We start from the raw sequence: 15,929 nt of genomic DNA on the forward strand, positions 1-15,929 counted from the left end.
TCTGATTCTAACTGTTGAATCTTGATCAGCATACACTAATAGATAACTAATGAGAACCTACTGTATAGCACAGGAAACTACTCAATGCTCTGTAGTGGCCTAGTGTTAGTTGTTCAGTTGTGTCTGACTCTCTGTGACCCCATGGACTATAGCCCTCCAGTTGCCTCTGTCCATAGGATTCTCCAGGCACTTACCCACTGGAGTGGATAGCCATTCCCTTCTCCAGGGGAGCTTCCTGACCCAGGGATCAAACCTGGGTCTCCTGCATTGCCGGCAGATTCTTTACCATCTAAGCCAGAAGGAAGAGGTCCTAAATGGGAATAAAATTCAAAATGTAGTGGATATATGCATACATATAGCTAATGTACTTTTCTATACAGCAGAAACTAACACAGCATTGTAAAGCAACTATACTCTGATTTTTTAAAAATGGAAATGTTTTAGAATATTCATTGCAGCATTATAAAAAAAAAGAGAGAGAGAGAAGGATGTAGTTGTGCAAAGGTTCCTAAGAAAGGTAAGTGAAGCCTTGCTCATGAAAGCATTTTTAAGGTTCCCGTGTTTGAGAGACTGTATGTCAGAGACTGTATGTGAGAGACTATATAAAGGTTACCATGCTATTCAGTCTGGAAGGCAAACTAGAGCAGCTTTTACTGTGCCAAACATAAACCCAGTCTTCTTTTTTTCTTCCAAGTAAGAGAGAAAGCAGTTCATCAGTAGGAGCTTCAGACTTCTGTGATACTGTGCCCACAAGGGGCTAACTAATCAGTTCATGGCAGAAATACACATGTTTAAATCAAGTTAAAAAAACGAAAATAAAAATGCATTTTCTTTCTAGCCAAATATTATAATAACTCCAATTTCATAGGCGACAAGAAAACCACATCACCTTTCTCTGTTATCAAGTGTCTAAGCTCTATGAACCTGCTGACATCCTGACCTGTCTTCACACAGGTAGAATACCTGTTGGCTCGTCTTCATCTGGCCTGGCCTGTTCAAGTGTATGTTGAGCATGTATAATGGGAGAGACCAAGCTCTCTTTTTTTAATTATTTATTTTTAATTGGAGGATGATTGCTTTATAATATTGTATTGGTTTCTGCCATATATCCACATGAATCAGTCATAGGTATATGCAAGTCTTCAAGCTCCCTCCCACCTTCCACCCTATCCCACCTCTATCGGTTATCACAGAGCACTGGATTTGAGCTCCCTGCGTCATACAGTAAATTTCCACTGGCTATCTGATTTTACATATGGTAATCAATATGTTTCAAGGTGACTCTCAGTTCGTCCCACCCTCTCCTTCCCCACCCACTGTCCACAAGTCTGTTTATGTCTGTGTCTCCATTGCTGCCCTGCAAATAGGTTCATCAGTACCTGGATACTTGCTATTTTATATTGTTAGAAAAGGTGAAATAAATTTCCATGTCATGTGAGAAAATTCAATAAGCAAAACCAGAGACCCAAGTTGGTGCACATAGTTTCTAGAGAATAAAATCAATGGGAAACATATTTCCAATGCACATTGTATAAGATGAAAAAGTGAAAAAAACAAACAAACAAAAAAAAAAACAAAGAGCATTCCAGGATTGAAAAACAGAGCACACATTACTTGCTATAATAATTTTTTTTAAAGGTTATTTGAGTACCTCTTAGAAAGTATCCATCCATTAGGATTTGCCTCTAATACTCAGAGAAAAAAAATTTTTTTTAGATTTGTTTGCTTTTCTTCCTAGAGTTGACTATCTAGAGATTTTAACAAAGGCAATGTAAGCCAACGGTCAGCTTGGAATTATGAAATGAAAAAGCTGGATGGCAGATTGTTCATCTCCAGATGGACTAATTTAGTGCAGTTGAATAATAACAATATCTTACATTACTTATGAAACTTTTTAACTTTCAAGTGATTTCATATATGATTTCTCATTTGAACAGTTTTGATTTATTCTTTAAAGAAATCAGTCAGAGAGGGAGGTCCCATCCCTGGTTAAGAAAAAACAGGCTGTTTCTTCATGACTTTAATATACAGAGATTTTTGTGTTCAGAAAATTAGAAAATTTTCCAGAGAAGAAGACTATTAGCAATTTCATTTCTTTTAATGCTTGTATTCCCAAAGCTAATTCAGTATGTGTTTTTGCAATTTGAAGTTGGAACCCAAGAGATACTGTTTTATATTTATAAATCTTGACTTCACACTGTAAGTTAGAGTTCTTCAATATTTATATGGTCCAAAATCTGAGCAGAACCAAAGCTTTAATTATATGTTATGGTTAATAAAAACAATCCAAAATCTTCACAAAATAAAGTTACTTTTTTTGAAATTGATTTTAGTTATACCATGGCTTTATGCATAAAAATAAAACCAAAAAGTTTATCCAGAATGATTGAACCTAGTTCCAGTGTTCTTGCCTGGAGAATCCCAGGGACGGGGGAGCCTGGTGGGCTGTCGTCTATGGGGTCACACAGAGTCGGACAGGACTGAAACGACTTAGCAGCAGCAGCAGCAGTCTAGGTGGAATTGTACTTGGTAAATAAAAATAGACTATTACTTTTATAATATTGATGTTAAGACATTAGTTGACCCAAATAATTGTTTGAAGACTAAAATGTTCATTTTATATAGAATTTGAAGCAGTGCAATTGTTAATTGATTTTCCCTGCTGCAGTTATTCCATGTTTGGCTTATAGATATTTTGCATATGGAAATTACAAGATACTAAAAAAAAAAAAAAATAAAGAGGGGAGGAAAAAACAAAACAAAACAAAAAAATAAATAAAAAGCTATTCCATAGCACTGGAACATGCTTCTCATCTCCCATGCTAGATTTAACCTCTTAATTTTATCTCTTAAACAAAGGAACCCCTGGGTGCTAAAATTTTCTGATTGAACACAGGACAATAATGATTTCCTGAACTTATTCAAATAATGTCAAACCAGAGTAGATTTGTTCTTCTTTCTCAGACATTTTCAGTGTTATAATCCCTGCTAAGGCCAGCCACTTACATTGCAGATCTTGTCTCACTCTGCAGTAATTGAGGGCACCGAAAAGCATGATGGTGGTCTGAAGCAGGATTTATTCCTGTGAACTGGCTCATGGTGAAAGTTGGAGAAGCTTTCCAGGAGAGTGACATTTGGCCTGTGTCTTGAAGGTAGAGGAAAACTTAGTTTTGCAGGAAGACAAAGAGGGAAGGCATATTTACCCTCAAGGCACAAAGATGTGGATGTGGGAAAAAGCAAAGTGTTTGGGTCCCTGCATCGCCAAATAAGTAATTTCATGAGCTATAAGAACAAGAGGTGGGTCCCTATAGTGTGTAGACTTGTGCAGGCTTGTTGGGTCAATGTGATAGAGGAGGGGCAGTCCATTGGAATTCACAATTTAATTTAAATAAGTGTGTGTGTGTGTGTGTATGTATGCATATAATTTCTTATGTAATAGGCCTCACACTGGGCACTTGGAACACAGAGAAGAATAAGAGAGTGTTGCCCTCAAGAATCCTGTGGGTTGCTAGCCATGAACTGCCTGCTGCTCACATTAAGCTCCTCAGTGCTTCCTGACAGACCAGACAGAGTATTCAGAGAAGAAGAGCAAGGGGAGTTGGTACAAAACAACTCCAAATTTGGAGAAATTGAATAGTAAGCACCTTAGATGACTGACAAGCAGCATCAACTTTTCATCTGAAGAGCAGTTCATTAGGGCTGAATAACTAGTTTATTGCATAACTACAAAGAAAGCTCTTTTAGCCTGACCTGAGTCCTAGTGTTTTTAACTTTTAAAAAATTTAATTATTAAACAATTTTTATTGGAGAATAGCGTGTTTCAATGTGATGTTAGTTTCAAGGACTCAGGGACTGATTCCAGTTTCATTCCTTTCTAGAAGTCTGCATATAAGGTCACTGAGTTCCATTTCCCCATTGATAACAGCAGCATCCCTATTCTCTCCTGCTTCATAGAGTTGTGAGGATAAAATAAGATGATGGATGCAAAGCATTATGTAATTGTAAAAAAAAAGCTATAGAAATACAATGAATTCAGGCATAGCTCAGAGGTAGGGCATTTGCTTCACAAAAATGGCCATTAACCCCAGGTATTGTCTTCATTGTGGTGGCCAGACATTTGAAAATGGATCCTAATAGTGACTTCTGTAAGATCTGTTAGGTCATTGTGAAAAGAGCTTGCATTATCTAAATACAAAAGTCTCCAGATTATGAAGAAATACTGTGTTTTAATAAGTTATCTCTCTTCAAGTATTTAGATAGCATTTTGAGGGCCTTCTATTTTATTAACCTTCTCAGTGGATAAGGATTGAGAATTACATTCCTATATCGTACGAGGAATTTCACTTTATCAGCATCTGACATGACTTCAGAAAACGCTGATGGGTCTGAAACAGTTTGCTGCTCAGAATGTCTCCCATCACTGAAAGCATTAGAGACCCTTATCAAATAAGAATTGATTCAACGTACAGCTTCCCAGAAAGGCCATTAATGTAGATTAACGAGTTTCTGAGAGATTAGAGTTAGGAAGTTTTGATACAAAACATGTACCAAAATTAGTAGAGATTCCATGTCAGGGAAGAACAGAGGAAAAATGATATTCAAAACTTTCTGCCTGATTGTCTAGTCTTTGTTTAGTATGCAGCTATAGATATGCACACTTTAAACAATGGTGCCAAAATATCATTGTTTTAAAAACTAATCTTCTAGTGAGTGTAGACATACAATTTTATCCTTCAAGATGACAAACTTTGGTTATCTTAAAGAGGTTGAACTCTGTATATTGAAGATCGCTATAATTTTTACTGGGCTGAGAAACTAATGCTTCTAAATACCAAACTTCAGTGTGTTTTTGCATCTGCCTTTTATTGCATTTTTTTTGTAAGAAGTTACCAACTACCCAAAATGTGTAAGATAAAATTCCCCAGTTAATATTCCACTAAGAACTTTAGAATCAGATTAACAAGTTCTCCCAATACTGCTGGTTTTAAAGTTTGGATTATTTAAAATTACTGATTTTTAAGAAAAGAATTGATAATTTTTATAATATTAAGTAAATATATCCATGGATGTAAAATGTGTTTCTATTAATTCAGATTTTCTTTTAGGCCTTTTAAAGCAGTTTAACATTTTCTCTGTTAAGTTCCTGTAAATGTATTGTTAGGTTAATCCCTAGATGCATTGCAGTCTATAATGCTGTTGTGAATGGCATCTTAAATTTTTATCGTATTTTCTCACCAGTGATTATGCTGGTGTAGATCAAGTTTTCTCAATAGTTTTACTATTGACTTTTGGGGCTGGGTGGAAAGCTGTTCTGTGCAGCATAGATTGCTTAGTATCATCTCTGGTCTCTATTCTCTGGAGGACAGCAGCATCTTCTCAACAAAATGTAGCCATATATTGGCCAATGGCTGCTGGCAGGCAAAATCACCTGCTATTTGAGAACCATTTGTTGATGATTTTTTTTTTCATGTTAAACTTACATTTAACAAACTTGATGAATACTCTTAAAAGTTCTAATGGTTTGAGGATCCTCTCAGTATTTCACATAGGAATTATTTACCAACTACATATAAAAATATTTTTACCTTTTCTTTTCCAATCCTTAACATTTTTTTCTTACATTATTGCCTTAACTGAAATTCTTTCTTGGAGTATAGCCTTAACTTCTTAGTACTGAGCATCCTGGCCTAATCATGGACTTTAAAAGGAATTGCCTGAAGTTTCTCCATTGAGTATGACATTTAGTGTAGTTTAGAAAATCTTTATCAAAGCAGGGCTGTTGTAGGCTTTCAATTTTCTAAATTTTTTCTCTTTTTCTCCTGTTCATAAATACGAATTAAATGCTATTTTATAACTCTTTTCTTTATTCAGAAGATTGTTTATTTTTCTCCTTTATTTCATTCTTGTGGACATTACATATATGAGATCAAATCATCCTTGAGTTATTGGAAAAATCCTTACATGAATATCATTATATCTCTTTGTGTATATCTGTATCTCTGCATATAAAATTTTGTGGATTTGGGTTAACTTTTATATTATGCCTATTCCATGTTTAGTTGAAGTATCAATATCATTGTTGCTTAGTCACTAAGTCGTGTCTACTCTTTTGTGACCCCATGGATTATAGCCCGCCAGGCTCCTCTGTCCATGGATTCTCCAGGCAAGAATACTGGAGTGGGTTGCCATTTCATTCTCCAGGGGATCTTCCCAATACAGGGACTGAAACTACATCTCCTGCTTGGGAGGTGGATGTTTTACCACTGAGCTACCTGACTTTATAAATGAATTGGTAAATTTATTTTATTTTCTTGAAAGATGTTTATTAAATAAGTAGTACCTTCTTATCCATAATTTTTCTTCTAATGGCTTATTTTATTTCTTGCTTAGTTCTTGTATTCCACAAAAATCTTTTATTACTGTTCCCTCCATGTTTTCTTTGAATTATCTACCACATTCACTATAAAAGTGTATTTGGTTGTTGGGGAGCAGGCAGGATGGATGGTGATAGTGGGCCATATTTGTTATCTTCCAGGTAATTAGAGCCTCCAGTGTAGTCAGCTGGGCTCAACTAGTCCTCATTTGCCCTGGTGAGTACCTTTGGTGTTGAAAGCATAGTGGGAACCAATCATGTTAGATCTGCTGACTTCCCCTTGGTGGGAATGAAAGTAAGCCATGCTCTGTGGGGCCACCCAAGACGGGTGGGTCATGGTGGAGAGGTCTGACAGAATGTGGTCCACTGGAGAAGGGAATGGCAAACCACTTCAGTATTCTTGCCTTGAGAACCCCATAAACAGTATGAAAAGGCAAAATGATAGGATACTGAAAGATGAACTCCCCAATCGGTAGGTGCACAACATGCTACTGGAGATCACTGGAAAAATACTCCAGAAAGAATGAAGGGATGGAGCCAAAACAAAAACAACACCCAGCAGTGGATGTGACTGGTGATAGAAGCAAGGTCCGATGCTGCAAAGAGCAATATTGCATAGGAACCTGGAATATTAGGTCCATGAATCAAGGCAAATTGGAAGTGGTCAAACAGGAGATGGCAAGAGTGAACGTCAACATTCTAGGAATCAGGAAACTAATGGACTGGAATGGGTGAATTTAACTCAGATGACTATTATATTTACTACTGCGGGCAGGAATCCCTTAGAAGAAACGGAGTAGCCATCATGGTCAACAAAAGAGTCTGAAATGCAGTACTTGGATGCAATCTCAAAAACAACAGAATGAGCTCTGTTTCTTTCCAAGGCAAACCATTCAATATCACGGTAATCCATGTCTATGTTCCAACCAGTAATGCTGAAGAAGCTGAAGTTTAATGGTTCTACGAAGACCTACAAGACCTTCTAGAACTAACACCCTAAGAAAGATGTCCTTTTCATTATAGGGGACTGGAATGCAAAAGTAGGAACTCAGGAAACACCTGGAGTAACATGCAAATTTGGCCTTGGAGTACAGAATGAAGCAGGGCAAAAGGCTAATAGAGTTTTGCCAAGAGAACACATGGGTCATAGCAAACACCCTCTCCCAACAACACAAGAGAAGATTCAACACATGGACATCACCAGATGGTCAACACCAAAATCAAATTGATTATATTCTTTGCAGCCAAAGATGGAGAAGCTCTATACAGTCAGCAAAAACAAGACCAAGAGCTGACTGTGGCTCAGATCATGAACTCCTTATTGCCAAATTCAGACTTTAACTGAAGAAAGTGGAAAAAACCACTAGACCATTCTGGTATGACTTAAAGCAAATCCCTTATGATTATACAGTGGAAGTGAGAAATAGATTTAAGGGACTAGATCTGATAGACAGAGTGTCTGATGAACTATGGATGGAGGTTCATGACATTGTACAGGAGACAGGGATCAAGACCATCCCCATGGAAAAGAACTGCAAAAAAGCAAAATGGCTGTCTGGGGAGGCCTTACATATAGCTGTGAAGAGAAGAGAAGTGAAAAGCAAAGGAGAAAAGGAAAGATATACCCATTTGAATGCAGAGTTCCAAAGAACAGCAAGGAGAGATAAGAAAGCCTTCCTCAGTGATCAATGCAAAGAAATAGAGGAAAACAATAGAATGGGAAAGACTAGAGATCTCTTCAAGAAAATTAGAGATACCAAGGGAATATTTCATGCAAAGATGGACACAATAAAGGACAGAAATCAGTTCAGTTCAGTTCAGTTCAGTTGCTCAGTCGTATCTGACTCTTTGCGACCCCATGAATCGCAGCACACCAGGCCTCCCTGTCCATCACCAACTCCCGGAGTTCACTCAAACTCGCGTCCATCAAGTCAGTGATGCCATCCAACCATCTCATCCTCAGTCTTCCCTTCTCCTCCTGCCCCCAAGCCCTCCCAGCATCAGAGTCTTTTCCAATGAGTCAACTCTTCACATGAGGTGGCCAAAGTACTGGAGTTTCCAGCTTTAGCATCAGTCCTTCCAATGAACACACAGGACTGATCTTCTTTAGAATGGACTGGTTGGATCTCCTTGCAGTCCAAGGGACTCTCAAGAGTCTTTTCCAACACCACAGTTTAAAAGCATCAATTCTTTGGCGCTCAGCTTTCTTTACAGTCCAACTTTCACATCCATACATGACTACTGGAAAAACCATAGCCTTGACTAGATGGACCTTTGTTGGCAAGGTAATGTCTCTGCTTTTGAATATGCTATCAAGGTTGGTCATAATTTTCCTTCCAAGGAGTAAGCATCTTTTAATTTCATGGCTGCAATCACCATCTGCAGTGATTTTGGAGCCCAAAAAATAAAGTCTGACACTGTTTCCCCATCTATTTCCCATGAAGTGATGGGACCAGATGCCATGATCTTAGTTTTCTGAATGTTGAGCTTTAAGCCAACTTTTTCACTCTCCACTTTCACTTTCATCAAGAGGCTTTTTAGTTCCTCTTCACTTGCTGCCATAAGGGTGGTGTCATCTGCATATCTGAGGTTATTGAAATTTCTTCTGGCAATCTTGATTCCAGCCTGTGCTTCTTCCAGCCGAGCGTTTCTCATGATGTACTTTGCATATAAGTTAAATAAGCAGGGTGACAATATACAGTCTTGGCGTACTCCTTTTCCTATTTGGAACCAGTCTGTTCCATGTCCGGTTCTAAATGGTGCTTGCTGACCTGCATATAGGTTTCTCAAGAGGCGGGTCAGGTGGTCTGGTATTCCCATCTCTTGAAGAATTTTCCAGAGTTTACTGTGATCCATACAGTCAAAGGCTTTGGCATAGTCAATAAAGCAGAAGTGGATGTTTTTCTGGAACTCTCTTGCTTTTTTGATAATCCAGTGGATGTTGGCCATTTGAACTCTGGTTCCTCTGCCTTTTCTAAATCCAGCTTAAACATCTGGAATTTCACGGTTCACGTATTGCTGAAGCCTGACTTGGAGAATTTTGAGCATTACTTTACTAGCGTGTGAGATGAGTGCAATTGTGTGATAGTTTGAGCATTCTTTGGCATTGCCTTTCTTTGGGATTGGAATGAAAACTGACCTTTTCCAGTCATGTGGCCACTTCTGAGTTTTCCAGATTTTCTTGCATATTGAGTGCAGCACTTTCATAGCATCATCTTCCAGGATTTGAAATAGCTCAACTGGAATTCCATCACCTCCACTAGCTTTGTTTGTAATGATGCTTTATAAGACCCACTTGACTTCACATTCCAGGATGTCTGGCTCTAGGTGAGTGATCACAATATCTTGATTATCTTGATCATAAAGATCTTTTTTGTACAGTTCTTCTGTGTATTCTTGCCACCTCTTCTTAATATCTGCAGAAGATATTAAGAAGAGGTGGCAACTGCAGTTGTTTTTCTATTACCAACAGCAGCAAGCTCTGCCTGGCTGAGCTAACGTAGTCAAAGAGAAAATACAGCTATCACCCTGGATGCTGCCAGGAGTACGGTTGTCTCTAGTAACACACACAGTGTTTACCCTAAACCAGACATGTAAAATATTCTCTTTCACTATTTCATTTAATACTTATAGGAATTCTAATTTGTAGGTGTTGTTATTATTACTATTATTATTATTCTGGGAATTTTATAGATATTCCATTCAATTTACCAAATAGTTAAGAAGTACCTACTCTTTCCAGGCATAGTTTTGGGCATGAGGATTACAACAGAGAACAACTAGACAAGGGTCCTGTTCACATCTTGAGGCTGGAATGGGAAGGCAGACCAGCAACTTAACAAGATAATTTCAGAAGGGTATTTCTTCTTAAACAATAATCTGTCTTGATTCAGTTGGTCAAAGAAAGTCTTTTGAGGAGTAATTTATTTAAGACCTGAATGATTTGAAAGAAGTAAGCAGGCACATATTTAGAAACAGGTATTTCCAAGGAGAGATACTGTCTAGCACAATGTCCTAAGTCAGGGTAAAGCTTAGTAGAAACAGATGATGAGGGTGACTGATCATAGCAAGGAAACCAGAGATTAATACTAGATAAAGCTGAAAAGCCAAACATTATGCAATATACGCTGGATTTTAAATTAATGCGATTCGGTGGTTGTAGGGGGACACAATTTATTCCATAACATACTCCCAACCACAACATAGTAAGAAAAGATAAGTAAAAAATCTTAAAGCAGTTAAGGGTAAAAAAACAGATATTACTTCAAAAAGCAATAGTTTAATAACAGACTCTTCAATAGGTAACAATGGAGTGGGAAGCCAGTGGATAATATTAAGTTGAACCATATGATAGTGCTATTTTTGTACATTAAAAGTTGTCAAACATCATCAATTTCATATGATTTAAACAAATACCTTTAAAGTGAAGAAATGCAATAACTGCCAAGCTGTGCTGTGCTGTGCTTAGTCACTCAGTCGTGTCTGACTCTGTGACCCCATGGACTCTAGCCTGCCAGGCTCCTCTGCACATGGGGATTCTCTAGGCAAGAACATTGGAGTGGGTTACCATGCCTTCCTCCAGGAGATCTTCCCAACCCAGGGTTCAAACCCAGGTCTCCCGCATTACAGGAAGATTTTTTTTTTTTTTTTTTTTTTTTTACCATCTGAGCCACCAGGGAAGCCCAAAATTGTCAAACATCATCAATTTCTTATGATTTAACCAAATATCTGTAAAGTGAATAAAAGCAATAACTGCCAACCTAGAATTCTATAACCATTAAACATGTCCTTCAAGATTTATGGGAAAATAGACATTTTTAAACATTCATTAGGAATGTTGAATGTCTCAAGTTGAAGGCAAATGATTCCAGATGAGATGTATAATATGCAAAAGAAATGAAGAGCAAAGAAAAGTATTAATATGTGAGTGAATGTAAACAAATGTTGACCATACAGAACAGTAATAATATCAAGCTGAAGTTAAAAAAATTAAAATATTAGACAAAGATAATTCATTGAGATTTTCTAATGGAGTCAGTGGAATTAAGATTTGTAAGGACTTCATATTATTTAGAAAGAGAATAGTGGTTTCAATTAAATTTAGACTTTGATAAAGTGTATGATTTCCATGTTTATCAGGGAGGTTGAACACCTTCTTGTATGTCTTTGAAAATTTGGATTTTCTCTTTGACAATGAGCTGATTAAAGTTTTGTGCCCATTTTTATGTTGGGGAATCTGTCATTTTCTTTTCAGTTTGTTAACTGTCTTTATGTTTTATGCAATCTCTCTCTCTATATATTATATTTCAAAAAATGAATTACAAAAATGTAAGGAGGTAAGAACTAATGTTGATTGAAGATCTATTTATATATCTACTATTTTGTGAAATATGGTAAACTATCCATCATCATTCCTGGTGGGCTACAGTCCATAAGGTCACAAAAGAGTTGAATATGACTAGTGACTAAAACAACAATAAGAAGTTAATCCAGTAGGCTTAGGGTGTTCAAACCCTGCACATTCCAGACAAAGAAGTGGTTCCTGACTAGCTTCTGTGAAATAACCTCTAAGTCCCTGGAATATATTGTCTGAGAAGAGTGTCTTTGTATATCTTAGGCTTTGGGCCACACCAAATAGCTCACATTAATGAAAATTTATGGTGGTTGTCTGCTTTTGTTTACCTAGGGCTCTGGGCCAGGGCTCTGTGTCAGTTTCATCTCTGGAGGGTTTAGAGACTGAATAGTTAAGCTCTGTCATGTGGACACTCCATGCATGTGAGATTGTCCTCTGGTAAATTACCCTGGATGTCAAGACCCAGGAAAGTTTCACTGGTTGGAAATATTTTGTAAATGTTGTAAATATCTTCAGAATGGGGACAGCAATTGTAACTAGCTTCTGGGTAGTTATAATGATTAAATGAGATAGTGTGTGTCATATGCTTAGTATAGTGACTGACACTGTTCTAATTAGAACTGTATAAATCCCATGGACGGAGGCGCCTGGTAGGCTGCAATCCATGGAGTCATGAAGAGTCAGACATGACTGAGTGACTTCACTTTTCACTTTCATGCATTGGAGAAGCAAATGGCAACCCACTCCAGTGTTCTTGCCTGGAGAATCCCAGGGACGGGGTAGCCTGGTGGGCTCCCGTCTATGGGGTCGCACAGAGTCGGACACGACTAAAGTGAATTAGCAGCAGCAGCAGAGCTTGTTAAATAAAACTAAGGGCTTCCCTCATGGCTCAGACAATAAAGAATCCACCTGCAATGTGGGAGACCTGGGTTCTATCCCTGGGTTTGGAGAATCCCCTGGGGAAGGGATTTTTTTTTTTTTCCAGTATTTTTGCCTGGAGATTTCCATGGACAGAGGAGCCTGAGAGGGGCTACAGTCCATGGGATTGCAGAGTCAGACACAACTGAGTGACTTTCACTTAATTTCACTTCACAGGAATATCAGAGATTGGAACCTGCAAGCCTATATCAAGCATTGGAGTAGGGGAGATGAAGTTAAAACAGTCAAGAAGCAAAGAGATCTGGAGCAAATAAATAAATAAAACAAGTACTGATGCATACTCATGCACATAGCTAGGCAAAGTATAAAGCAGAGGAAGAAATTGGTTTGGTTTAAGACATAGACCCTAGTCTAAGCAAAAGTTTTAGAAATTCACCTTGTTGGGTTCTGACCAATGAGTGAGTGAGTGAGTGAAGTCACTCAGTCGTGTCCGACTCTTTGCGACCCTGTGGACTGTAGCCCCCCAGGCTCCTCTGTCCATGGGATTCTCCAGGCAAGAATACTGGAGTGGGTTGCCATTTCCTTCTTCAGGGGATCTTCCTGGCCCAGGGATCGAACCCAGGTTTCCCGCATTGCAGGCAGATGCTTTACCATCTAAACTGAAGGGTTTAGAGGCCGTCAAATGGACATGACCTATAAAGGCAATTTTGATGGTTTTACATAGAAATGACCTCTAATGGAAAAGAACACAAATGGGAACTATTTGAGATACATTTCTATGTAAAATGTAGTTTGCACATAATTCAGCATTTTAAATGAGCATTCTGCAACTGAGACCAAATATCAATCATCTCTTGAGGTTTTCTACTATGTACCAACATCAAATCTATATAGGAACAAATGTTACTCCTGCTTTTCTCTTCTATATCAAATGTCCTGAAGCCTTTGTGTCTCTCTGGAGCGAGGCCGAGTTTCTGAAGGCACATACCAGTATAAACATCATCGATGGGGTAGAGAAGGACCCGGTCAGTTACATTGTACAGTCTCAGGGCCAGGTGGCTGGAGTAGAGGAATCCACCTCCTCCTGCATAAGGCGGGTAGACGCCAGTGTAAACAACTTCCGGAATGTAGTACTTGAGTTTCTTATCCCGATTAGGTCCAGCATTATGAATCACGCCACCAATAAACAAATCTTTGGCTTTGTTCCTGGATAAGCTATTCAAGTAATTCAGGAGATGATGGGTGTTCACAAAAACATCATCATCGCCCTTGAACACAAACTCGGCATTTGGGCAGGAAGTGCTCACCCACCTGAGAACGAGTACTTCTTTCAGAGACAAGTTGAAGAATGTATCTCTGTAGTTCCACAAAAGAATGTCTTGGTGCTTCTCACTCTCAAATTTCAGCATATGTGAAAGGTCAGGATGGTTGTCCTCTGCGGGGGTCTGGCCCAGTAAGAAGACTTGCACCACCGTTTGGTTCCCCACATTGGTTTCTTTGCCCCAAGATTCCCGAATAGCTTGCCTTCTATGAAATGTGAAGTTAGGGACTTAATCGCCAGCAATAAGAAGTAATAATACCTAAAGAAAGGTTCTGGAAGATATCTGACCCTCCTCGGGCATATTGGAACAAAGAACAAGAAAAGCTGAACAGGAGGTTCAATCCCATTTTGAACACGTTAGCCAACCAGACAGGAGAAGCATAGGGTTCTGCAATATAAGCCATCTAAATTACAGTGAACTTGACCTGAGGGTCATGTCAGCAGTTTCAGGTTTTGACAGTTTGCCAGGCAGATTTAAAGATTTTCTGCTATATTTAAGATGTCGAAATTATTCTGACCAATAGAAAAGTAGAATTAAAACTATAGAACCTGGCAAATAATATCCTCTTGTCCTTTCCTTATATTTCATTTTTCACTATATATTTTTTAAATTTTTATTTTATACTGTGATATAGATGATTAGCAATGTAACTTCAGGTGTACAGCAAACTCATTCAGTTGTACATTTACTTGTATCTATTCTTTTTAAAATTCTTTTCCCATTGAGGTTATTACAGAGTATTAAGCAGAATTCCCTGCACTATATTGATTGTTGATCATCTATTTAAAATATAGCAGTGTGTACATGAAGAAGCAAATCACAACCCAACCCACTTCAGTATACTTGCCTGGGAAATCCATGGGCAGAAGGGCCTGGTGGCTGGCAGTCAGTGGAGTCACAAAGAATCAGACGTGACTTAGAGACTAAACAGAGGCAACGTGTGTACAGGACATTATATTTCATTTTGCAGAAAGTTTTCTGAAGCTGTGGCTGCACCGGCGGTGACTCTGGTGAACAGAGTTGCCCTTCTCACCAAGGCTGCGTTAAGTGCCTGAGAAATCGACACAAATACAGTGACTTAGTTATACACAAGCAGCTTCGAAAGGACCTCCCTGTTTATCTGCCCTTCAATCACCTTTTTCACTCCAATCCTTTTAGGTTCTGGAGCTTCTACCATTCTGGAACATGGTAAAATGAGACACCATGATCCCTCCATTTGTTGTGGAGTTTATAATGAAGTCTTCATAAAGCTGAAGAAGTAGTGTGCATGTGTGTGTGTGTGTGTGTGTGTTAGTTGCTCAGTTGTGCCCACTGTTTGTGACCCCATGGACTACAGCCTGCCGGGCTCCTCTGTCCATGGAATTCTCCAGGCAAGAATACTGAAGTGGGTAGCCATTTCTTTCTTTAGGGGATCTTCCCAACTCAGGGATCGAACCTGGGCCTCCTGCATTGGAGGAAGATTTTTTACTGACCAAGCCACCAGGAAAGCCTGAAGAAGGAATAGTCTCACAATTTAAGGAAAGCAGGGATTTTTTTTGTAGGGCAATTGAGAAATGTTACTCTACAAATCTAAGGTCATTACAAGTGTTCAAGAAACTGCTAGACACTAAACATTTCCTCTGGTCACTGGGTATCACCATCTTATTGGGTAGCAACTATGAAATTTGCAGGATAAGCCTTATAGCTAGCTGATCATTGACTCTCTTCCTATCTTATTGAATGCATGCTCATCTTTTTTACTTCCTAAATATTTATTATAGTATATATGTATTAGCTCCTGATTCCTTAAGTCTATGTTTTCTGGGCTCTCATTTCTTCCAGGTGATTAAATCATGCTTCTTCCTTAATTCCCGAGGCTTTCCTGTGAGTAGAAGAGAGAAAGAAGTAAGTTCAAAGTAAAACAGACAATTACCTCTATTCATCCACCAAAAGTCAGAAAAAGAGAGGAATTCTCCTTCAAATTTGAACACTCCATCTCATAGCAAGAGTGAGAACAGAGACC

The 15,929-nt window shown here is 38.4% G+C and overlaps 1 pseudogene; it reads right to left on the reverse strand.

The window, feature by feature from the left end:
- Nucleotides 1-13,408: 13,408 nt before the first annotated feature.
- On the reverse strand, nucleotides 13,409-15,104 carry LOC129644432 (N-acetyllactosaminide beta-1,3-N-acetylglucosaminyltransferase 2-like; annotated as a pseudogene).
- Between the last annotated feature and the right edge of the window lie 825 nt (nucleotides 15,105-15,929).

This window comes from Bubalus kerabau, chromosome 2 (genome assembly GCF_029407905.1).
Source record: "Bubalus kerabau isolate K-KA32 ecotype Philippines breed swamp buffalo chromosome 2, PCC_UOA_SB_1v2, whole genome shotgun sequence".
In the NCBI taxonomy this organism is placed as follows: domain Eukaryota; kingdom Metazoa; phylum Chordata; class Mammalia; order Artiodactyla; family Bovidae; genus Bubalus; species Bubalus kerabau.